The sequence below is a fragment of the Vigna umbellata genome, chromosome 1 (assembly GCF_029865625.1).
Source record: "Vigna umbellata cultivar VRB3 chromosome 1, Vumbellata_1.0, whole genome shotgun sequence".
Taxonomy (NCBI): Eukaryota; Viridiplantae; Streptophyta; class Magnoliopsida; order Fabales; family Fabaceae; genus Vigna; species Vigna umbellata.
The window spans coordinates 86,758,205-86,778,365 of NC_142165.1; the positions used below are offsets into that span (position 1 = coordinate 86,758,205).

The window sequence follows — 20,161 nt, forward strand, 5'->3', positions numbered from 1 at the left end:
GAGTTTGGGATTCATAGTTCCTTTCTACGCAAAAAGTTTGAAAGAGTTCCTTTCCACGCAAATAAGTTTGAAAGAGTGGAAGCAATCAAAATGTTACCTTCAAATTCATCATTTTCCTTCTCTCTGTTGGTCATATATTGAAGTAAATATACTATAACTCTGAAACTCGTTTTTTCATCTTTTCACTAGAAAATATTGTTAAATAATTATTTGGATTATTTTTCAGTACTTTGGATGGATAATAAATAATTTTTTTATTTATTATATTTTTGATTTGACTATGTAACTTGTTCTTATAAATGTTGCCTGAGAGAATTGGAAAGTGTATTAGAGGAGAAAGAAAAAGGTTAATAGCCTAACTGTTGTAGTAGTTAGGAAGGGCGCAAATTAAAGACTTGTATAAATAGAGTTCTATTCTCTAGTAGGAGTTACTTTTTAAACATTAGTTGTATAGACAAGAACTTCGGTTATGTGGAGGGGGATTATGCTCCCAGTTACTGATTGTACACTACATTTGTCGATGTGAATACAAATATTTATTCTTTCTCAATTGTTTTCTTGCTGTGAGGGTGTGAGTGAGTTGTCTTAGTTAGGTTTCAACCCAGAAACCTAACAAATTGGTTCGACCTGTTGGATCCAATCTAAAGGAGAAAGGCGAGATGGAAGGAAGATTTGATGGAAGATTAAACGTGATAGAGGGGCAATTGGAAGTAATGGAAATTGCAGTAGATGGGATGAAGACAAAGACAATGGCGCTACGACAAGACTTTGCATCAATACACTAAGATTTGCAACAAGTCATGAGAATCTTGGGTGGGCGGGCACACAATCAGGATGGTCAGTCAAACGGAAGCCAAGCCTCCATCAATGAGAATAGGAGAAGGCGAGAAGAAGACTTGGGAAGCAGAGAGAGCGAATGCCAAGATGGGCAATCCAATTAGAGGAAAAGGGTAGAGTTACCTATCTTTCAGGAAATTGATCCGCTGAATTGGATCAATAGAGCCGAGAAATTCTTTGAGCTACCAAGGGTGGCGGAGGAGGAAAAGGTGTGCTTGGCCTACATCAGCATGAAGGGTAGTGTTTGCTACTAGTTCAGATTTTGAGAGAAAGCTAAGAACCGTTCTTGGGAAGGCTTAAAGGGGCGATGGTGGTCCGATTCGGAGGAAGGAACAGAGGTAGAATTTTTGAAAGGTTGGCAACCAGTAAGCAGTAAGGAACATCCAGATTTTGAAATCTTGGTGGGTCAGACGAAGGAAGTGCCCGAAGAACAACTATTGGGGTATTTTCTTACCTGGCTACAGAAGGGCATGAGGATAGCAAGGGATGTGGAGGAGTTCCATGGTGGGACGAAGGCTGTAAGCAAGAGTATGATCAAGAATTAGTCTTTGTGGGGACAAATGCCAAGAGTAGTGACGCGTTCTGAGCCCAGTCGTCATAACCAGAGTCGAGTAGGAGTCGCTGAGAATGTGGGGTCAGTATGGAAGGAGGGGACCATCGGAAGCGAAGTGACAAAGGCAGGAATCGATAACAAGGGGAGGAACACAAGGAATCTACCCTATTTTGAATTCTTGAAGTGAAGAGAGGAGGGGCGTTACTTCAGTTATGGGGGGGTCATTCAGCCCAGGCCACCATTGCCCAGAGAAGAGTTTGCGGATGGTGATTTTAGCGGAGGATGAAGAGGAGGAAAGGGAAGGGGTTGAGATCAATTAGACCAGAAGTAGATGGAATTATCAGCGTTCTCGGCAGGGGCCCTTACTTAGCCAAAAACGATGAAGCTGCAAGGTCAAATAGGAGAAAGGAATGTGTTGTTATTAATCAACAGTGGCACGAGCCACAATTTCATAAGCATGGGACTGTTCGAGGAGCTGGGTTTACCCATTGAGGACACCCCATCGTATCGGGTGTGTTTGGGGATGTGCAGAGGAAGGAAACACGAGGTTGTTGTGATAGAGTCATAATTAGTATAAGGGAAACTCAGATAGCAGAAAGGTTTCACCTCTTTGAATTGGGAGGAGTGGATGTGATACTTGGAGTGGAATGGCTAACCAAATTAGGAGAGGTAACCCTGAATTGGAGGGAGTTAACCATGGTGTTCAACCAAGGAGGGAAGAATGTGATTATCAAAAGGGACCCCACATTAGACAAGAGGTTGGTTGAACTAGAGGTTCTGTTAAAAATGAAGGGTGTGAAGGCTTGATGCTGAGATGGGATTTGGGGAGGATCGAAGGGAGAGAGGATGGTGATGAAGGCCAGGGGCTGACAAGGCAGCAAAGGTAGGAAATGAAGCAGGTTTTAGAGCAACACTCACGGGTTTTCCATGAGCCCAAGGGATTATCACCAGACAGGGGAATTATGCATCATATACCCCTCAAATGTACACCCTTATAAGTATCCTCATGCAATGAAAGGCGAAATTGAAAAGCATGTAGTAGAGATGTTAAAACACGGGTTATTAGACCTAACACCAATCCATATTCAAGTCCAGTTATATTAGTCAAGAAGAAAGATGGCAGCTCGAGGTTATGTGTTGACTATAGGGCTATAAATCATGCTACTGTACCTGATAAGTTTCCAATGTAATAGAAAAGTTGTTGGATGAATAAGGGGAGTTAGGTATTTTTCTATAATGGACTTGAAGGCAAGGTACCATCAAATTAGGATGAGGGATAAGGATATACAGAAAATGACTTTTATAATTCACCAACGCCGTTATGAGTTCATGGTAATGCCATTTGGCCTTACCAATGCTCCTACAACCTTTCAAAGTGCCATGAACAGCTTGTTGCAGCCTTATTTGAGGAAGTTCGTGTTAGTGTTCTTTGATGACATATTGGCTTATAACCAATCTTAGGAGAGCATTTGAAGCATGTAGGGCTGGTTTTGAGTAAATTGAGGCAAAATAATTAGGTGGCGAATAGAAAAAATGTGAATTTGGCAGAGTGCAAATAAGGTATCTTGGTCATCTGATCTCAGAAAAAGGAGTTGAGATGAATCAAGAAAAGGTGAAGGCAGTACTGAAATAGGAACTTTGAAGGCTTTAAGGGGGTTTCTGGGCTTGATAGGGTACTATCGGTGTTTCGTGAAAGATTATGGTAAGATTGCAAAGCCAATGACTGAGTTGCTAAAAATGAGGAAGTTCGGGCGGACAGAACAAGCCAATATGGCTATGACCAGGCTGAAAAAGGCCATTACTACTGCACCAATGTTGATCCTACCCGATTTTAGCCAACCTTTCCATATAGAGTGTGACGCATCAGAAGGACGGGTCGGAGCGATTCTCACACAAGGAAAAAGGTTTATTGCTTTCTTCAACAAAGCTTTGGATCATTGGATAAGTCGATATATAAGAAGGAGCTGATGGCTTTTTCTATGGCCATACAACATTGGAGGTTGTATCTGTTGGGACAAAGATTCATGGTTCACACTGACCAAAGGAGCCTTAGATACTTGTTGGAGCAGCGAATCACCACTCAAAACCAGCAAAATTGGATAGCAAAACTTCTAGGGTATGATATTGAGATCAGGGGTCACTAATAGAGTAGCAGATGATGTCTAGAAGGATAGAGGAAAATGGAGAAGAAGAGAAGGAATGGAGGGTGGTTGCAAGGCTGTATTGGCAGGACTTTGAGGAGGTATTGAAGGAAGTTGAGGAGGATGAAGCATGGGTAAGAGTGATGGAAGACATCCAAAAGGACCACAATTCGCATCCAACATTTACTCTGGAGCATGGCAGATTGCATTATAAAGGAAGACTTGTGATATCGGCTACAGGGGCACTATGGGATTTACAAGACTTACCACAAGGTAGGCCAGTCACTATATTGGATAGGGATGAAGAAATCAGTGACTAATTTCATTGATAGTTGTTTGGTGTGCCAACAACATAAATACCTGACATCCTCCCTCAAGGGTTGTTGTAACCTTTACCCATACCTCACGTTATTTGGGAAGAAGTGAGTATGGATTTTATAGTCAAGTTGCCCAAGTCTCAAGGCTATGATGTTGTGCTAGTGGTGATGGACCACCTTAACAAATATGGTCTTTTTCTACCATTGAAACACCCTTACTCAGCCCGCACTATATCAGAAGTCTTTGTAAGGGAGATAGTTCGCTTGCATGGGGTGCCAATCTCCATTGTTACTGATTGAGACCCATTGTTCTTGAGCGTTTTCTGGAGGGAATTATTCAAGATGTAAGGGACACAACTAAAGACGAGTACTGCCTATCATCCTGAATCAAATGGGCTGACAAAAGTGTAAACAGGGTTTTGGAGGGTTATCTGAGATGTTTATGCTCATATCAACCAAAAAGTTGGAGTACAATGTTCCCTTGGGCTGAGTATTGGTATAATACTTGCTACCAGGGTGCTACGAGGTGTACACCCTTTAAGACAATGTGTGACCGAGTTCCTCCTTCTCTACACAGGTTCATACTAGGAGAAATTCAGGTCAAGGTAGTGGCACAAGATGAGGGATGAGGCCCTTAAACAGCTCAAATTCCACTTAATTTGAGCCTAGGATTTGATGGTGAAACAGGTGAATCGGAAAAGAAGGCCAACAGACATTTGTGTAGGGGATTAGGTGTATTTAAAGATAAGATCCCATAGACAAACTTATATGCCCTCTTGATTGCATACGAAGCTGTAGGGAGATATTTTGGGCCATTTCAAGTCATCCAGAAGGTGGGAGAGGTAGCTTTTAAGCTTAAATTACCAGAAACAACTCGGATACATCTGGTTTTCCATGTGTCTCAACTAAAGAAGGCAGTGGGAGTAAAGAGAGTGGAAAAGGAAGTACCAGCAGACCTACAAGTAGATGGACCAACCTTTTAGCTTATTAGAGTTCTAGACAGAAGACAGATACAACAAGGGGACGAAGTACCTCAGCAAATACTGGTTGAATGACACGAAAGAGGACGAGATGGAGCAACGTGGGAAGATGTTCTAACTATTAAAGATCAATACCCAGACTTCAACCTTGAGGACAAGGTTGAACGTTAGGCGGTGGGTAATGTTAGGGAATGAAGAGTGTATGAGAGGAGAAAGAAGGGTTAATAGCCTAACTTTGTAGTAGTTAGGAAGGGCAATTAGGAAGGGTGGGAATTAAAGGCTTGTATAAATAAAGATATATTCTTTGTTAGGAGTTAGTTTTTGAACATTAGTTGTATAGACAAGAACTTCGGTAATGTGGAGGGGGATTATGCTCCAGTTACTGATTGTATACTACATTTGTCAATGTGAAAACAAATATTCATTTTTCTCAATTGTTTTCTTGGGTTGAGGGTGTGAGTGAGTTGTCTTAGTTAGGTTTCAAACCCAGAAACCTAATATGTTGAAATCATTTCAACAAAAACTCTATAAGTACAAAAATTTCTAGATTGTTATGTTTTATCTCAAATAGTTATTCCTTGCCTTTAGTGAGATGTACAGGGAGAATGATTTTAAAGACCTTTAACTTAAATGCACTGATACACGTAATGAATGAAAAAAGTCATATAGTATATGATTGTCATCTGTTTATACTAGTGGTGGTAGATTTTTACCTTTGCATCTTATCCGTACCTAGATTTCAGGATTAAAGCATGATAGTTCCATTATTCATGTAATATTTGTTAACGACTAATTCTTTTTTAAGCCTTTAATATAAAGGATTGGGAATTAATCCTCAGTTGATTGAGGATTATATGGTTCATTTTATATTAATCCTTCAAGTTCAAGGAGTTTAAGAAACCACATGCAGACTTAAAAAATAAAAATTCATTTTTTTTATTAGAGTATACTTAATTTGTTTGTACATTGTTCTCCTAAGCTTGAGGAGTTTAAGGAGCGACATAGAGTCTAGAAGCGAAAAAAGAAAAATTTATTTATTGAATCCATTTTGTACATTGACTCTTAGGTTCAAGGAGCTTAAGAAGTATCATTGGGTTCAAAACATTCTTGATCTTGGGATTTATATCTCAATGAGTTGTAATGTTAAAAAATGTGAAAGGTCAAATGATCAAAATCGTTTCTTACTTTGTTTCCACAACACTTTGTTTTAGGTCATATAAAGATATATGAAGATGGCATACCAATCTATAAGTCTCTTCTTGAGCAACAAAATCTAAAGGTTGTTCCATATAAATCTCTTCCCTCAAATCTTCACTAAGGAACACATTTTGACATCTAGTTGATAAGTAGGCCATTATTGAAGAGCAACCATGACTATAAAAAACAAACAGAAGTTATCTTTGCCACTAAAGAGTAAGAATCACCATAATTTGACCTAAAAAATTTATGTGTAACCTTGGTCACAAGACATGCTTTGAGGTGATCAATAGTACCATTAGGACCAACTTTGATAGCAAAAAATAACATGCAACCAACAACAAATTTTCTAAATGGTAATGAGACGAACTCCCAAGTTCCACTATTATATAGAGTACTTAATTCATTTAGCATGGTTTGACGCCAACCAAGATAACCTAATGCATCATTAACAGATTTTGGAATGTTCATAGAATAAATAGATGAAAGGCATGTATTAAAAGGTTAAAATAGTTTATGATAACTTAAACAAATATAATATAGAGAGAGATTATGGTTAGAAGGTATACCTTTACAGAGGGTAATTAGGAGGTCAGACTCAATTGTTAGAGATGGAGGAGACACAATAGTTGACACTTGAATTAAGTCATTTGGTGGTTTTTGAAGATGATGTTTGTGACTATAAACCTGAAGTGGTGGTGGAGAAGAATCTAATAGTGGACTACACATAACTTGAGGAGCACAAATAACAGAAATATGAAATGTATTAGGAATAATGATTGTATTAGAGATAAACATGTAAAAAGAAGAAGGACCTTTAAAGTAAAAAGAAAACTTATGGAAGGTGACATTTCAAAAACAAAATAGTGGTTAAGAGAAGAAGAAAAACACTTGTATCCTTTTTGTGATATAGTAAATCCTAAAAAAAACACATTTATGTAATCGAGGAGATAACTTATCAAGACTATGACTAAGATTATGAACAAAACATGTAGACCCAAAAGCTTTTAGAGGTAAAGGATGAAGAGGTTCATGAGGAAATAAAATAGAATGAGGTACTTTATTATCTAAAATCAAAGAGGGCATGTAATTAATGAGATAAATAAGAATAACATCACCCCAAAAATATTGAGGAACTTCACCATGAAATAAAATAATACGAGTTGTTTCAATAAGATGTTTATTTTTATGTTCAACCACCCTATTTTGTCGAGGTGTATAAGCACGTAGATGGAGAATGTCATGAGAAGCCATACATTGTTTAAACGAAAGGGAAAGCTATTCATGGACATTATCATTTTGCAAAGTTCGAAAAGAAGCACTAAACTAAGTTTTAATTTAATTAAAAAAATTAAAATATACAAAATAATTTAGAACGATTTTTCATTAAAAACAACCAAGTACACTTGGAATTTGACTTAACACGACTAGCTCCCAAAATGTCAAAGTGAACTAAGGCAAAAAGGGATAAAGTACGTTGTGAGATACTACGAGGAAAGAAACTACGACTATGCTTGCCTAATTGAAATGACTCACACACCAAACTAGATAACTTGTATAAGCTAGGAACAAGATGCTTCAATTTAACAAGAATGGGATGACTTAAATAAGAATGAAGAGGAAAAAGAGATTCCAAAATTGTGCCAACAAAGAAGAACGAAGATGATAAAGACCATGAGTCTCACGTCCAATGTCAATCACTTGTTTTGAACTCCAGTCCTGTACACAGCTGGTGACATCCTTTGTCAGGGTTGCAAGAGTCGTTGTGATCATGTTAAGATGCTAATGGAAATGAGTCATCAATAGGTGTATCATTAATGAGTGTAATTGGTACACAGAAAAGAATGGAACAAGTAAAACCCAAAGTGGGTACAATAGGTGAACCCAAAAACTTATCACGAACATGAGAATATTTATTAGCAAGTCCATGTAATACCAATACCATGAAGAACTTCTACCATTGTTTTATTTCTTAGGCAAGAGTAGAGGCATGAGACAATAACTCATTAAATTCATAAGAAAGAACATGAATCTCACCCGTATATAATCAGTCGTAGAGTCCTGATGCAAAGGAGTAACAACATTGAAAAAATAATGACAAACACTATAAAGACGTTGAGTATCATTGATGTATAATAATTTTGCTTGTTCACAGACTTCAAACCATGTGTCATAAGAAAAACAAATTAAGAATGAGTACGCTTGAGAATAATACAAAACTGAGAATCAATTTTCATCCAACAAGGACCATCAACAAAAGGAATATTAGTCACTTTTTGAGTAATATGATAAACTACCCTTGACTCTTAAGTTAGAGTTTAATGCCTAATACCTCATTCACATAATTAGTGTCATCTAACTTATTAATAAACAAGTGCACATTAACATAGTTAGTATATATGAACGAGTCAGAAACATTGATGGCAGAAGGGAGATCAAAATAGACAATAGTAGAAGAAGCCATAGATAAACATGAGAGAGAGAAACCACAAAAATTCAAGTTTTTCCAATCAAGGCAACAAGTCCAGATCTGGAGAGAAGAGGTCGTGATGAGTCCAATGACGGATCGGAGTTAAAGAAGGTGACGCATGTGTCGCCACACGGAGCTGGAAAGACGGTTTTTGCGAACTTTAACTGGCGTGTGGGAGTGCATTTGGACTCTGATGGAAACGATCTTGAGAGTGTTGGGGTCACTTGGCCAAGCCAAGTAGATCATGTGGTTGTCAGTCGAAACTGAAGCTTTGGTGATGATAATGACAACAAACGGTGGTGATTATAGTGGAATAAGGGCGACGAAAATTTTCCAAAAGAACTTTAGGCTCTGGATACCATATTGAATATGTTGAGACAAGATTGTCTAGAGAAGAGACAAGATCGTCTAAAGTATATCTGGTTTTGAGGTTTAATAAACAACACTAAAAAAAATAATCATAAGTAACAAGGTACCTAAAAAAATGGAAAGGATATAGATATATCTCACAAATAACCAAATTCTCTAGTAGTCATAAAGAAAAGTTGTTGAACACCGAATAATGGACAACATATAATCATCTAAGTGTAAAATGCATAAAATATAGCGAAAGAGATAAGTTCAAAAGACATAATATATCCCCTAGTAGAAGCGTCTAACTAGAAAGAAAAACCTACATAGGCTTGTCAAAAAATTGTGCTTAAAAGATACGGACACACTCACAAAGTGATAGTATAAAATTGTCTAAGTGGATCTCACTATACAAGAGGTACAAAAATCTATCAAATAAAACAAGCGTCACAACATCGTCTCAAGAACATAAGCACAAAATGAAAGAATATACCCTTAATATTAAAGGACAACACTTCACTCCTAGAAGAAATATAATACAAAACATTGTTATGACACAATTAATTAGTATTATAAGGAGAGAGGAAGACTAACATCCTCATATGCTTTGAGGATTAACGAACAACAATGAACAAAATAAGCATATGACAAAGTGTTATCTTTGTGAAAATATATCGTTGAAAGAAAAGGATTCTTATGAAAAAGCTTTGTGAAGAACGAAATGTTTAAGGAAAAACTTTAGTAAACGCACTAATATCTTAGTAGATGCACTACCAAATTATTTTCTCACAAAATGCGTCAATGTGCTATATGAGAGTCTTGTTAAACGAGATCTTGCTATACAATGCTAAATGATCTTACAAAATAATGTTTTTAGTAAACATGCTAAAAGATATAAATATTGTTCCAAAAAGATGTGTTGAAAGACATCTTCCTAAACGCACTCTTGAACCAAACTAAGATCACTAAACAAAGTGTTGTTAGGAAACACCTTGTATAGGAAAAGTGATACCTTGTATAGGTCAAACGATACCTTGTACCGAGTGACATTTTCATCCAACGATGAAACCTTTATGAGCTGCTTGGTATCTCTATAGAAATGCTTAAACAATCAAATCTTGCTTGAACGATAGAAAATTTGAAAAGCTTATAGTTGTTCTGAACACACATTAGAGAGCATTAAATCCACAACATTTCAAAACAACAAAAGTAATAAAAAAAAAGACACATTTGTCTACAGGCATATCTATTCTACTCTTTGTAATTGTATATGTCAAGTATCTACCTGCCATGTCATATACAAGTGAGAAGTTAACGTTAGAGACAAAGAAGACATTCACGGAATGTTCTCACCATCAAAAGTTGTGATAAAAAGTTCGTTCAACCTACTTTTGATAAAACATGTTTGCTCTGACAAATAAACATCAGCATATGGCTGCCACCTATGAAAAAAGCTATGAAGACTTAAGGATCAAAACAAGCATTGTCTAATATAGAATTTCTCATGAAGCCCATAAATAGAAGATCACTTATGAGAAGAAAGAGAGGATGGGGAAACAAGGAACATATAGTAAAAATCATCCCCATGTAAAAAAATGAAAATTATTGAGAGTACACTTCGAGCTACATAGAAGAAGAGTTAAAAGTTTACAAGGTTTACTAGATTGAGTTGTATTGTAAACACATCCTCTTTATAAGAGTAATATTTTAAAGACTTGTAAGCAATCTGATTGATTGCATATTCTGAAGAGAATATAAACACTTAATGATTAACTCAATGGAGTTAAACGATAGCTAGATAGTATACAGGTTGATACAGGGTTTGTTTAGTGGAAACCAAGAGTGAGTGAAACTCAATTAGACAGCGTATCAGAAAAATATCAGGATTGCCTAAGGATACCAGAAGTGGTGAAGAATATTGCATAACTAGGAGTGGTTGATACTCAGTTCTAGTTAGTGTAACAGGTGTTACTAGGATTAACTAGGGAAACCAAGAGTGAGTAAAACTCAACGAAACAGAGTATCAAGAAGATACCAAGATTGTCTAGGAATATAATGAGTGGTGAAGAATACTGAACAATTAAGAATGGGTGAAACTCAACTAGATAGCGTATCACGAAGATACCAAGATTATCTAGGGATACTAAGAGTGGTGAAGAATATTGCACAACCAAGAGTGGGTGAAACTCAATTCTAGGCAGTGTATCAGGTTAATACTAGAATTGTCTAATGAAAATCAAGAGTGGTGTCAATACTCAAAGTGTAACCTTAAGCATCACACACAAAGTGCTTTTTCGCAAACAACACTCTGTTCAACCCCCTTCTAGTGTTTTGCGAACTTCATAATATAGTGAAAAGCTCCCTTGTGTAGAAAATACACACAAGGTATTTTATTTATAATGAGAAAATATGGACTAAGTCCAAAATACAAACTAAAGAATAATAAAAATATAACAAAACATAAGTAACTAAAGATAAAAGATAAACATAAGATTGTTAAATTATATTAATATTTAAGATTGGTTCATGTAATTTAAAGTATAACTTTGATGTACAGATTCTAATGTGATGATTATTAGAATATAATGTATTAAAGTTATAGGGATTATTTTAGAGTTATTAAAATTAATCCCTCTCTTCTCACTTCAATAAAGGGCATTTTGGTATTTTATTAAAGTTAATTAAAATATCATAAAAGAGGGAAAAAGATGTGACTACGGTTTCCAGGTTAAGTTTCTGAAAAGAGAGAAAGAAAGTTACGTTCTCTGGAAAAGAAAATATATTGTGCATCCCTCAGAATTTTTCTATATCATCAAGAAAGCATTAAAGTGAAGTGAGAGAAGGGAGAACGTTTGACAGGAAGAAACTGTACAATGGATCCAGGTAAGTTCTTTTCTACTGTGATGAGAGAATAGTGAGTATCATGAAAATTCAAGATCATGTGTGTGTTTTTCATTCAATTGAAAATTAAAGAATAACTTACAAGTGGTATCAGAGCCTGAATTTTGTGATTCTCCATGAATGGTAATTTTCTCAATTTTGTGAAACCCTAATTTTTGAATTATAAAATTTGGGGATTTTAAATTTTCATATGTTTAATTAATTTTACTGGCATGAAATCCAAGCCGTAGGGTTTTAAGATATCAATTTTTTTTATTGATGCAAGAAAGTTCAATTCACTTTAACGTGAATTTTACCCTGGAAGTCGAAAGTTTAAAAGCAAATTTCCTGTTGATTATTTCAATTCACTGTATTGTGAATTTTGAAGCCGCAATTTTTTTTTATGCACAAGAATCCAAGCCGCAATTTACTGTTGCATGGTGTGCATTAAAGCAACTTTATTGTTGCACATCTTCAGCCCCGAAATTCCATTTTGGAAGCAACTTTATTGTTGCAGTGGAATTTCATTTTTCATTTTCGAAGCAACTTTATTGTTGCGGCATTGTTCTCAGTATTTTATTCTTGTGCTCATGTATTTATTTATTTATTTTTTTTAACATTGTTGTGTAGTGAATGAAAATTAATTGTGAATTAAAAGTTTGAAGGTTTCAAATACTTTTAATTTGAAAAGTGTATCTATTAACATGTATGGTATAATTTTTGTTTTATGAATTATATGTAATTGTTTATTAATCTTGGACGAAGGAAATTCAATTAAGTTGAATTTCGAATGAGGTATAATTCTAATCAAAATTAAAAGTTTTAGCAATTTCGTTGTTCTTTTAAATTGCTCATGTTATTGTGAAAATTATTCATAATATAAAGGATGTTAAATTATGAATATATATATATATATATATATATATATATATATATATATAATTATTAGTCATTGATATAAGGATGTTATGGATTACCCAAAGGTGAACCATTGTTTATAATTGATGACATTAAAGTGAGACATTTCATGTACTTAGTAAATATGTTTGTATATCCAAAGATAACATACATATAGACTTAAAGTATGATTGATTGTTTATTAAAGTGTATATGGAATTTGTCAGTTTAAGTATCACCCAAAGGTGAACTTAAATGAATGACTTAAATGATTACCTATCAGTTTAAGTGTCACCCAAAGGTGAACTTGAATGTATGACTAGTGTAGTAATTTGTTTGAATCCATTAATTTTTATCAAAGCATTAATGTATGAGCTTCTGTATTATTTCCAGCTTACATGAATTTATCAGGTTTGAGCAACAATGTGGTCAAGTTTAATGGGCTCAATTATGCTGATTGGTCAGAACAAATCCAGTTCCAACTGGGTGTGTTAGACTTGGACATGGCAATTATGATGGATGAAATGCCCGCAGCCATTACAGTGACTAGTACAGATGATGAGAAGTCTCTTCATGAGGCTTGGCATAGGTCTAACAGGCTGTCACTAAACTTGATGCGCATGTCTATGGCAGAGAATGTAAAGCCTTCTATGCCTAAAACAGAAAACGCAAAGGAATTCATGAAACTGATCAAGGAGTACTCACAATCAGACATAACTGACAAGTCTATTGTAGGAACTCTTATGAGTGAGCTGACTACCAAAAAGTTTGACTGGTCGCAGCCCATACATGACCATGTAACTGGAATGGCAAATATAGCAGCAAGATTGAAGTCAATGGGAATGGAGGTGAATGAGTCTTTTCTAGTACAGTTCATCATGAACTCTCTTCCTCCTGAATTTGGCCAGTTCCAAGTGAAATATAACACTCTTAAAGACAAATGGAACTTTCAAGAAATTAAAGCCATGTTGATACAAGAGGAAGGGAGATTGAAGAAAATGAAAGATCATTCTATCCATCTCACAACTCATGAAGGTGCTAGCTTCAGTAAAGCCAAATCAGGAAAGAAGAACAAGAAGGACAAAGCCCCAATGAAAGTGAATAAGGGCAATATCCAGAAGGACCAGAAATGTTTCTTTTGCAAGAAAGTAGGTCACTTCAAGAAAGATTTTCCGAAAAGAAAATCTTGGTTCGAAAAGAAAGGTACTTTTTATGTTTCTGTAAGTTTTGAAGCAAATATAATTGAAGTACCTAATAATACCTGGTGGTTGGATTCTGGAGCTACTACTCATGTTTCTAATATTATGCAGGGATTCCTTTCAATCCAGCCCATAAAAGGAACTGAAAAGTATTTATATATGGGGAACATAATGAAGGCACGAATAGAAGGAATTGGGACTTACAGATTGATTCTAGACACTGGCTATTGTCTGAATCTTGAAAAGTGTCTCTATGTTCCTGGTTGTGCTAGGAATTTAATTTCTGTTGCAAAGTTGGATTATTTAGGTTTTAACTTTAAGATTGAAAATGGTATTTTTCATTTGTATAAACTTTCGTACTATTATGGTTCTGGTACATTATTGGATGGTTTATATCGTTTAAATCTTGATGTTAATTTTTTTGAATCCCTGTTTAGTGTTGAACATGTTGTTGATAGAAACTGTGGTGCAGGAAAAGAATGTTCTGCTTTCTTATGGCATAAAAGATTAGGTCACATATCCAAAGAAAGGATGTTGAGGTTAGTGAAAAATGAAATTTTGCCTCAATTGGATTTTGATGACTGGGATGTATGTATTGATTGTATTAAGGGTAAACAAACAAAACACATATCAAAATATCCTGCCACAAGAAGTAGTCAACTTCTTGAGTTAATACACACTGATATTTGTGGTCCTTTTGACATTAAATCCTGGAGTGGTGAAAAATATTTTATCTCCTTTATTGATGATTTCTCACGTTATTGTTATATATATCTATTACATGAAAAATCTCAATCAGTAAATGCCCTTGAGGTGTTCATAAATGAGGTGGAAAGACAATTAGATAGAAAAGTAAAAGTGATGAGATCTGATAGAGGTGGTGAATATTATGGTAAAATTGATGAGAGTGGACAATGTCCAGGTCCATTTGCAAAGTTTCTTGAAATTCGGGGTATATGTGCACAATATACAATGCCCGGTACACCACAACAAAATGGTGTAGCAGAAAGGCGGAATCGTACTCTTATGGATATGGTTAGGAGTATGTTAAGTCATAGTAATATTCCTTTATCTTTGTGGATGTATTCATTAAAGACTGTTGTATATCTGGTTAACAGGGTTCCTAGCAAAGCAGTTTCTAAAACTCCTTATGAACTATGGACTGGAAGGAAACCCAGTTTGAGACATCTTCATGTTTGGGGTTGTCCGGCAGAGGTAAGGTTATATAATCCACATGAAAAGAAGCTTGATGCAAGAACCATTAGTGGTTACTTCATCGGTTATCCTGAAAAATCAAAGGGATATAGATTTTATTGCCCTAACCATAGTACAAGAATAGTTGAGTCTGGAAATGCTCGGTTCATTGAAAATGGTCAATTTAGTGGGAGTGAGGAATCACGAATAGTGGATATTCAAGAGCATACTAATAGTGTTTCTACATCTAATGTCTCTTCTGAAGTTGTTATCCTTCTTGTTGTATCACAGTCACACAACAAGCAGAGACAACAAATTAATGTTTCAATCCCACAAAATGAACATATAAATGTTGAGCCAATTGACAATGAGCAAGTCACAAATGAGCAAGTCATAAATGAGCAATTGATAGAGGAACCACAAGAAGCAGCTTTAAGAAGGTCTGTAAGGGAGAAAAGACCTGCTATTTCGAATGATTATGTGGTTTACTCTGTTGAACATGAATGTGACTTAAGCATTGATGAGGATCCAGTCTTTTTCAGACAAGCCATGGAAAGTAATAATTCAGAGAATTGGTTGAATGCTATGAAAGAAGAATTGAAATCAATGGATGACAATAAAGCATGGGATCTAGTTGAATTGCCTAAGGGTTCAAAAAGAGTCGGTTGTAAATGGGTCTTTAAGACTAAACATGACTCAAAAGGCAATATTGAAAGGTATAAAGCTAGATTAGTCGCCAAAGGTTTCACTCAAAAGGAAGGCATTGACTACAAAGAGACTTTCTCTCCTGTTTCTAAGAAGGACTCTTTGAGAATTGTTTTGGCTTTGGTGGCTCATTATGATTTAGAGCTTCACCAAATGGATGTAAAGACCGCTTTTCTGAATGGTGACTTAGAAGAGGAAGTTTATATGGACCAACCAGAAGGTTTCACAATAACAGGAAAAGAAAATTTGGTGTGTAAATTGAAGAAATCAATATATGGACTGAAACAAGCTTCCCGACAATGGTATCTAAAATTTAATGATATCATAACTTCATATGGTTTTGTAGAGAACACTGTTGACCGGTGTATATATATGAAGATTAGTGGGAGTAAGTTTGTTATATTGGTTCTATATGTTGACGACATTCTTCTTGCTACTAATGATGTTGGTATGTTACATGATGTAAAGAAGTTTCTCTCTAACAACTTTGAAATGAAAGATATGAATGAGGCATCTTATGTGATAGGAATAGAAATATTCCGTGATAGATCACAAGGATTGTTAAGTTTGTCTCAAAAAGGCTATATTAATAAAGTGTTAGAGAGATTCAGAATGGAAAAATGTTCTCCTGGAATAGTTCCAATTCAAAAAGGAGACAAGTTTAGTCAAATGCAATGTCCCAAGAATGATTTGGAACGAAAGGCCATGGAGTCTATTCCTTATGCGTCAGTGGTTGGGAGTTTGATGTATGCTCAAACTTGTACTCGACCAGATATCAGTTTTGCTGTTGGAATGTTAGGCCGATATCAAAGTAATCCCGGAATGGATCACTGGAAAGCTGCAAAGAAAGTTCTTAGGTATTTACAAGGTACCAAAGAATACATGCTCACCTACAGAAGGTCAGATCATCTTGAGATGGTTGGCTACTCGGATTCAGACTATGCTGGATGTGTGGATTCAAGAAAATCCACATTTGGGTATGTTTATCTATTAGCTGGGAGCAATTTCTTGGAAAAGTGCAAAACAATCAGTCATTGCTACTTCCACCATGGAGGCTGAATTCGTGGCATGCTTTGAGGCCACGGTTCATGCTTTGTGGTTGCGGAACTTTGTATCGAGGCTTGGCATTATTGACAGTATTGCTAGGCCGATAAGGATTTATTGTGATAATTCCGCAGCCGTCTTCTTCTCTAAAAATGACAAGTACTCAAAGGGTGCTAAACACATGGATTTGAAATACTTGTCGGTCAAAGAAGAAGTGCAGAAACGTAGAGTGTTAATTGAGCATATTGGTACGGATTTGATGATAGCAGATCCGTTAACTAAAGGACTACCGCCCAAAACTTTTATTGGCCATGTTGAAAGTATGGGCATTATGGATAAGTCAATATTAACATTATGATGTTATCTATCTTTATGGATATGTATAGTTATATGCTTGTATTGTTATGACACTTGTGAATTCAATTAAAGTTATGTTTCTCTTTATTCTATTGTTATCCACATTAAGTTATATACATGTATTATTGATTGTGGTAACATGTTATATCTCTTTTAGAGACATGAAAGTTAAAAGATTGATTAAAGTTATGTTGAGTTGGTTTGATTATGTGATACATGGAAGGAATCTTGTCGTTCATGACTTTTGCCCGCCATGATCCGATCATTTCAATTCATATAAGGATGATGACTTGATAATTCAAATGAATGGTGCGCACTTAAAGTTTAGTTTAGATCTTCAAGTCATCACATGAACCAAGTGGGAGAATGTTAAATTATATTAATATTTAAGATTGGTTCATGTAATTTAAAGTATAACTTTGATGTACAGATTCTAATGTGATGATTATTAGAATATAATGTATTAAAGTTATAGGGATTATTTTAGAGTTATTAAAATTAATCCCTCTCTTCTCACTTCAATAAAGGGTATTTTGGTATTTTATTAAAGTTAATTAAAATATCATAAAAGAGGGAAAAAGATGTGACTACGGTTTACAGGTTAAGTTTCTGAAAAGAGTTCTCTGGAAAAGAAAACATACTGTGCATCCCTCAGAATTTTTCTATATCATCAAGAAAGCATTAAAGTGAAGTAAGAGAAGGGAGAACGTTTGATAGGAAGAAACTGTACAATGGATCCAGGTAAGTTCTTTTCTACTGTGATGAGAGAATAGTGAGTATCATGAAAATTCAAGATCCTGTGTGTGTTTTTCATTCATTGAAAATTAAAGAATAACTTACAAAGATATCTAGATATCTAATAATCTAAGATAATTAATACAATAAGTTTTTCTTTTACTAGTGATCTAATAAGGTGTCACTAATAGAGATAAACTTGTCATACCTATCTTCGTCTCATTAAGACTTTACTCACATTTATATGACCAAGGGAAAGACTGATTATTGAATTAACTTAATCAAAGACGTTACAATTTTTTTAAACTCTTCGATGAATCTTTTACCGTATCCATTTAATCCAAGAAAACTTTGAACTTTTATTCCTATTTTAGGACTCTCTTAATTCATCATTATTCTCTACTTTGAAAGGATCAACCGAAATTCTTTTTAGTTGGTACTACATGTCCAAAAACTTTACTTTTTTTTTCATTCAAAACTTAATTTAGTTAATTTTACATATAACTTTTTTCCTATAACACACCAAACACAACTCTCTAAGATGTTTTTCATAAGATTAAGAGTATACGAAGATATCATCTTTCAATTTTACCATAAATTTATCCAACAAAAAAGAAAATTTGTATTTATGTAATATGTGAATATAGAAAAAATATTAATTATTGAGTATGACTATATTTAGATCTAAATATAGTATTTTGTACATCTCCTTTAACCTAATTTTTTTATATTATGATCTTAAATTAATTGTGGAAAATTGATCTAATTTGTCAATTTTTAGTAAATAATATTTACTCTTTATAATAACTTTATTTAGTTGTATGTAGTCTATACACAAATAATCACTGTCATCCTTCTTATTGATTAAGAGGATAGGTGCTCCTCAAAGTGAAACACTTTTTTTTTCACTTTCTTTCAATTAGTTTAGAAAAAGATATGTTTCACTCTTTTTTTATTTTACTACTTCCCTTTTTTTCATCACACATCCAAATAAAAAAAGTGTCGTAGACTCAAGTTAATGCCATGAGTCTAATCTAATTTATTTCATTTGTGTTACACTATTTGGTGGACTTAGCTACGAGACATTAACTTGGCATGTTTAAAAAAAATTGAGAAAACAAAATTATTCATCTAAATTATGAGAGTAAAATATTAATATAAAAATGTGTAAACAATAATTAATTAACTGAGGTTTAACCGTGTAAGTTATTGAAAGAAAAAATTGAACTTTTTTAAGATTAAGAGACTTATCAAAGTTTTTTAACGACTAAAAGCAACGTTGATCGTGATGAGATGAAAAACTACTTCCATAAGATTGTTGAGCTAGTAAAATTAAAAAGAAAAAAAAGAAACTGATTCTCAAGTTAAATTATTCGTTCACATAACAACGTAGCTAACCTTAACTAAAATGAAACAAGAACAACTTGTTCAAATTAAGGAATATTTCTAAGAAGTACGTTATATTCTTAAAATATTTATATAACTCCTTGAATTGTTATTCTTTCAACTTTATTTTACTTAGATATGTTTAAAATTCTTAGTCAGTTCTGATTTTAATTTTTACGAAATATTAAATTCTAGGCGATTCAGTCATCTACCATTTATGTGGTTCGTCTACAAGTAATTTGATCCCGTGAATGATATCAAAATTTTCTAATTAATTTCATAAATGATTAATGAATTCTCAGTTATATCCAGAAAGCAATAGACCTTTCTAACATGAATTACAATCAACCTAACCATCTTTATTTTCTGTCATTAAGGAAATATCTATACATCTTTTCTTAATTTAAGTTTTTTAAAATTTCCAACACATACCTTTAAATTTGTTTTTAACCTTCTTCGGAAATATAATTAGACATATTTTTAAGTTAATGAAATGTCTACCGTATCCATGAAAAAATCGTGAGTAAATAAAGTGAAATTTTATTAAATGGATATACTTGGATTAAATATTTAATAAAATAAAATAACTTTTTTATGTTATCTATTACAATAATAAAAATGGAATTCATCCTATCCATCTATTTTTTTCACCAATTAATCTCTACCATCAGTAATTTAGATAAGTAAAATAACTTTTAAAATGTCAACTGATATTACCAGAAACACCAATAATTTTACGAAACATGAGGCCGAAACTTTAATATTCACATGTTTACTCATAAGTACATCTTTTTGTAGGTAAATATTGATTAGTAATAACATTAACTTTTTTTACACGAAGAATTCTAGTCCATAACCCTTTTACTTTTATAACCCTGACAACCTATTATAACAAATAGGTAAAGTAAGATTTAATGT

At 34.3% G+C, this 20,161-nt stretch overlaps 1 pseudogene; it reads left to right on the top strand.

Moving 5' to 3' along the window:
* Positions 1-16,333: 16,333 nt before the first annotated feature.
* On the top strand, positions 16,334-17,123 carry LOC148206680 (secreted RxLR effector protein 161 pseudogene; annotated as a pseudogene).
* The last annotated feature ends 3,038 nt before the right edge of the window (positions 17,124-20,161 follow it).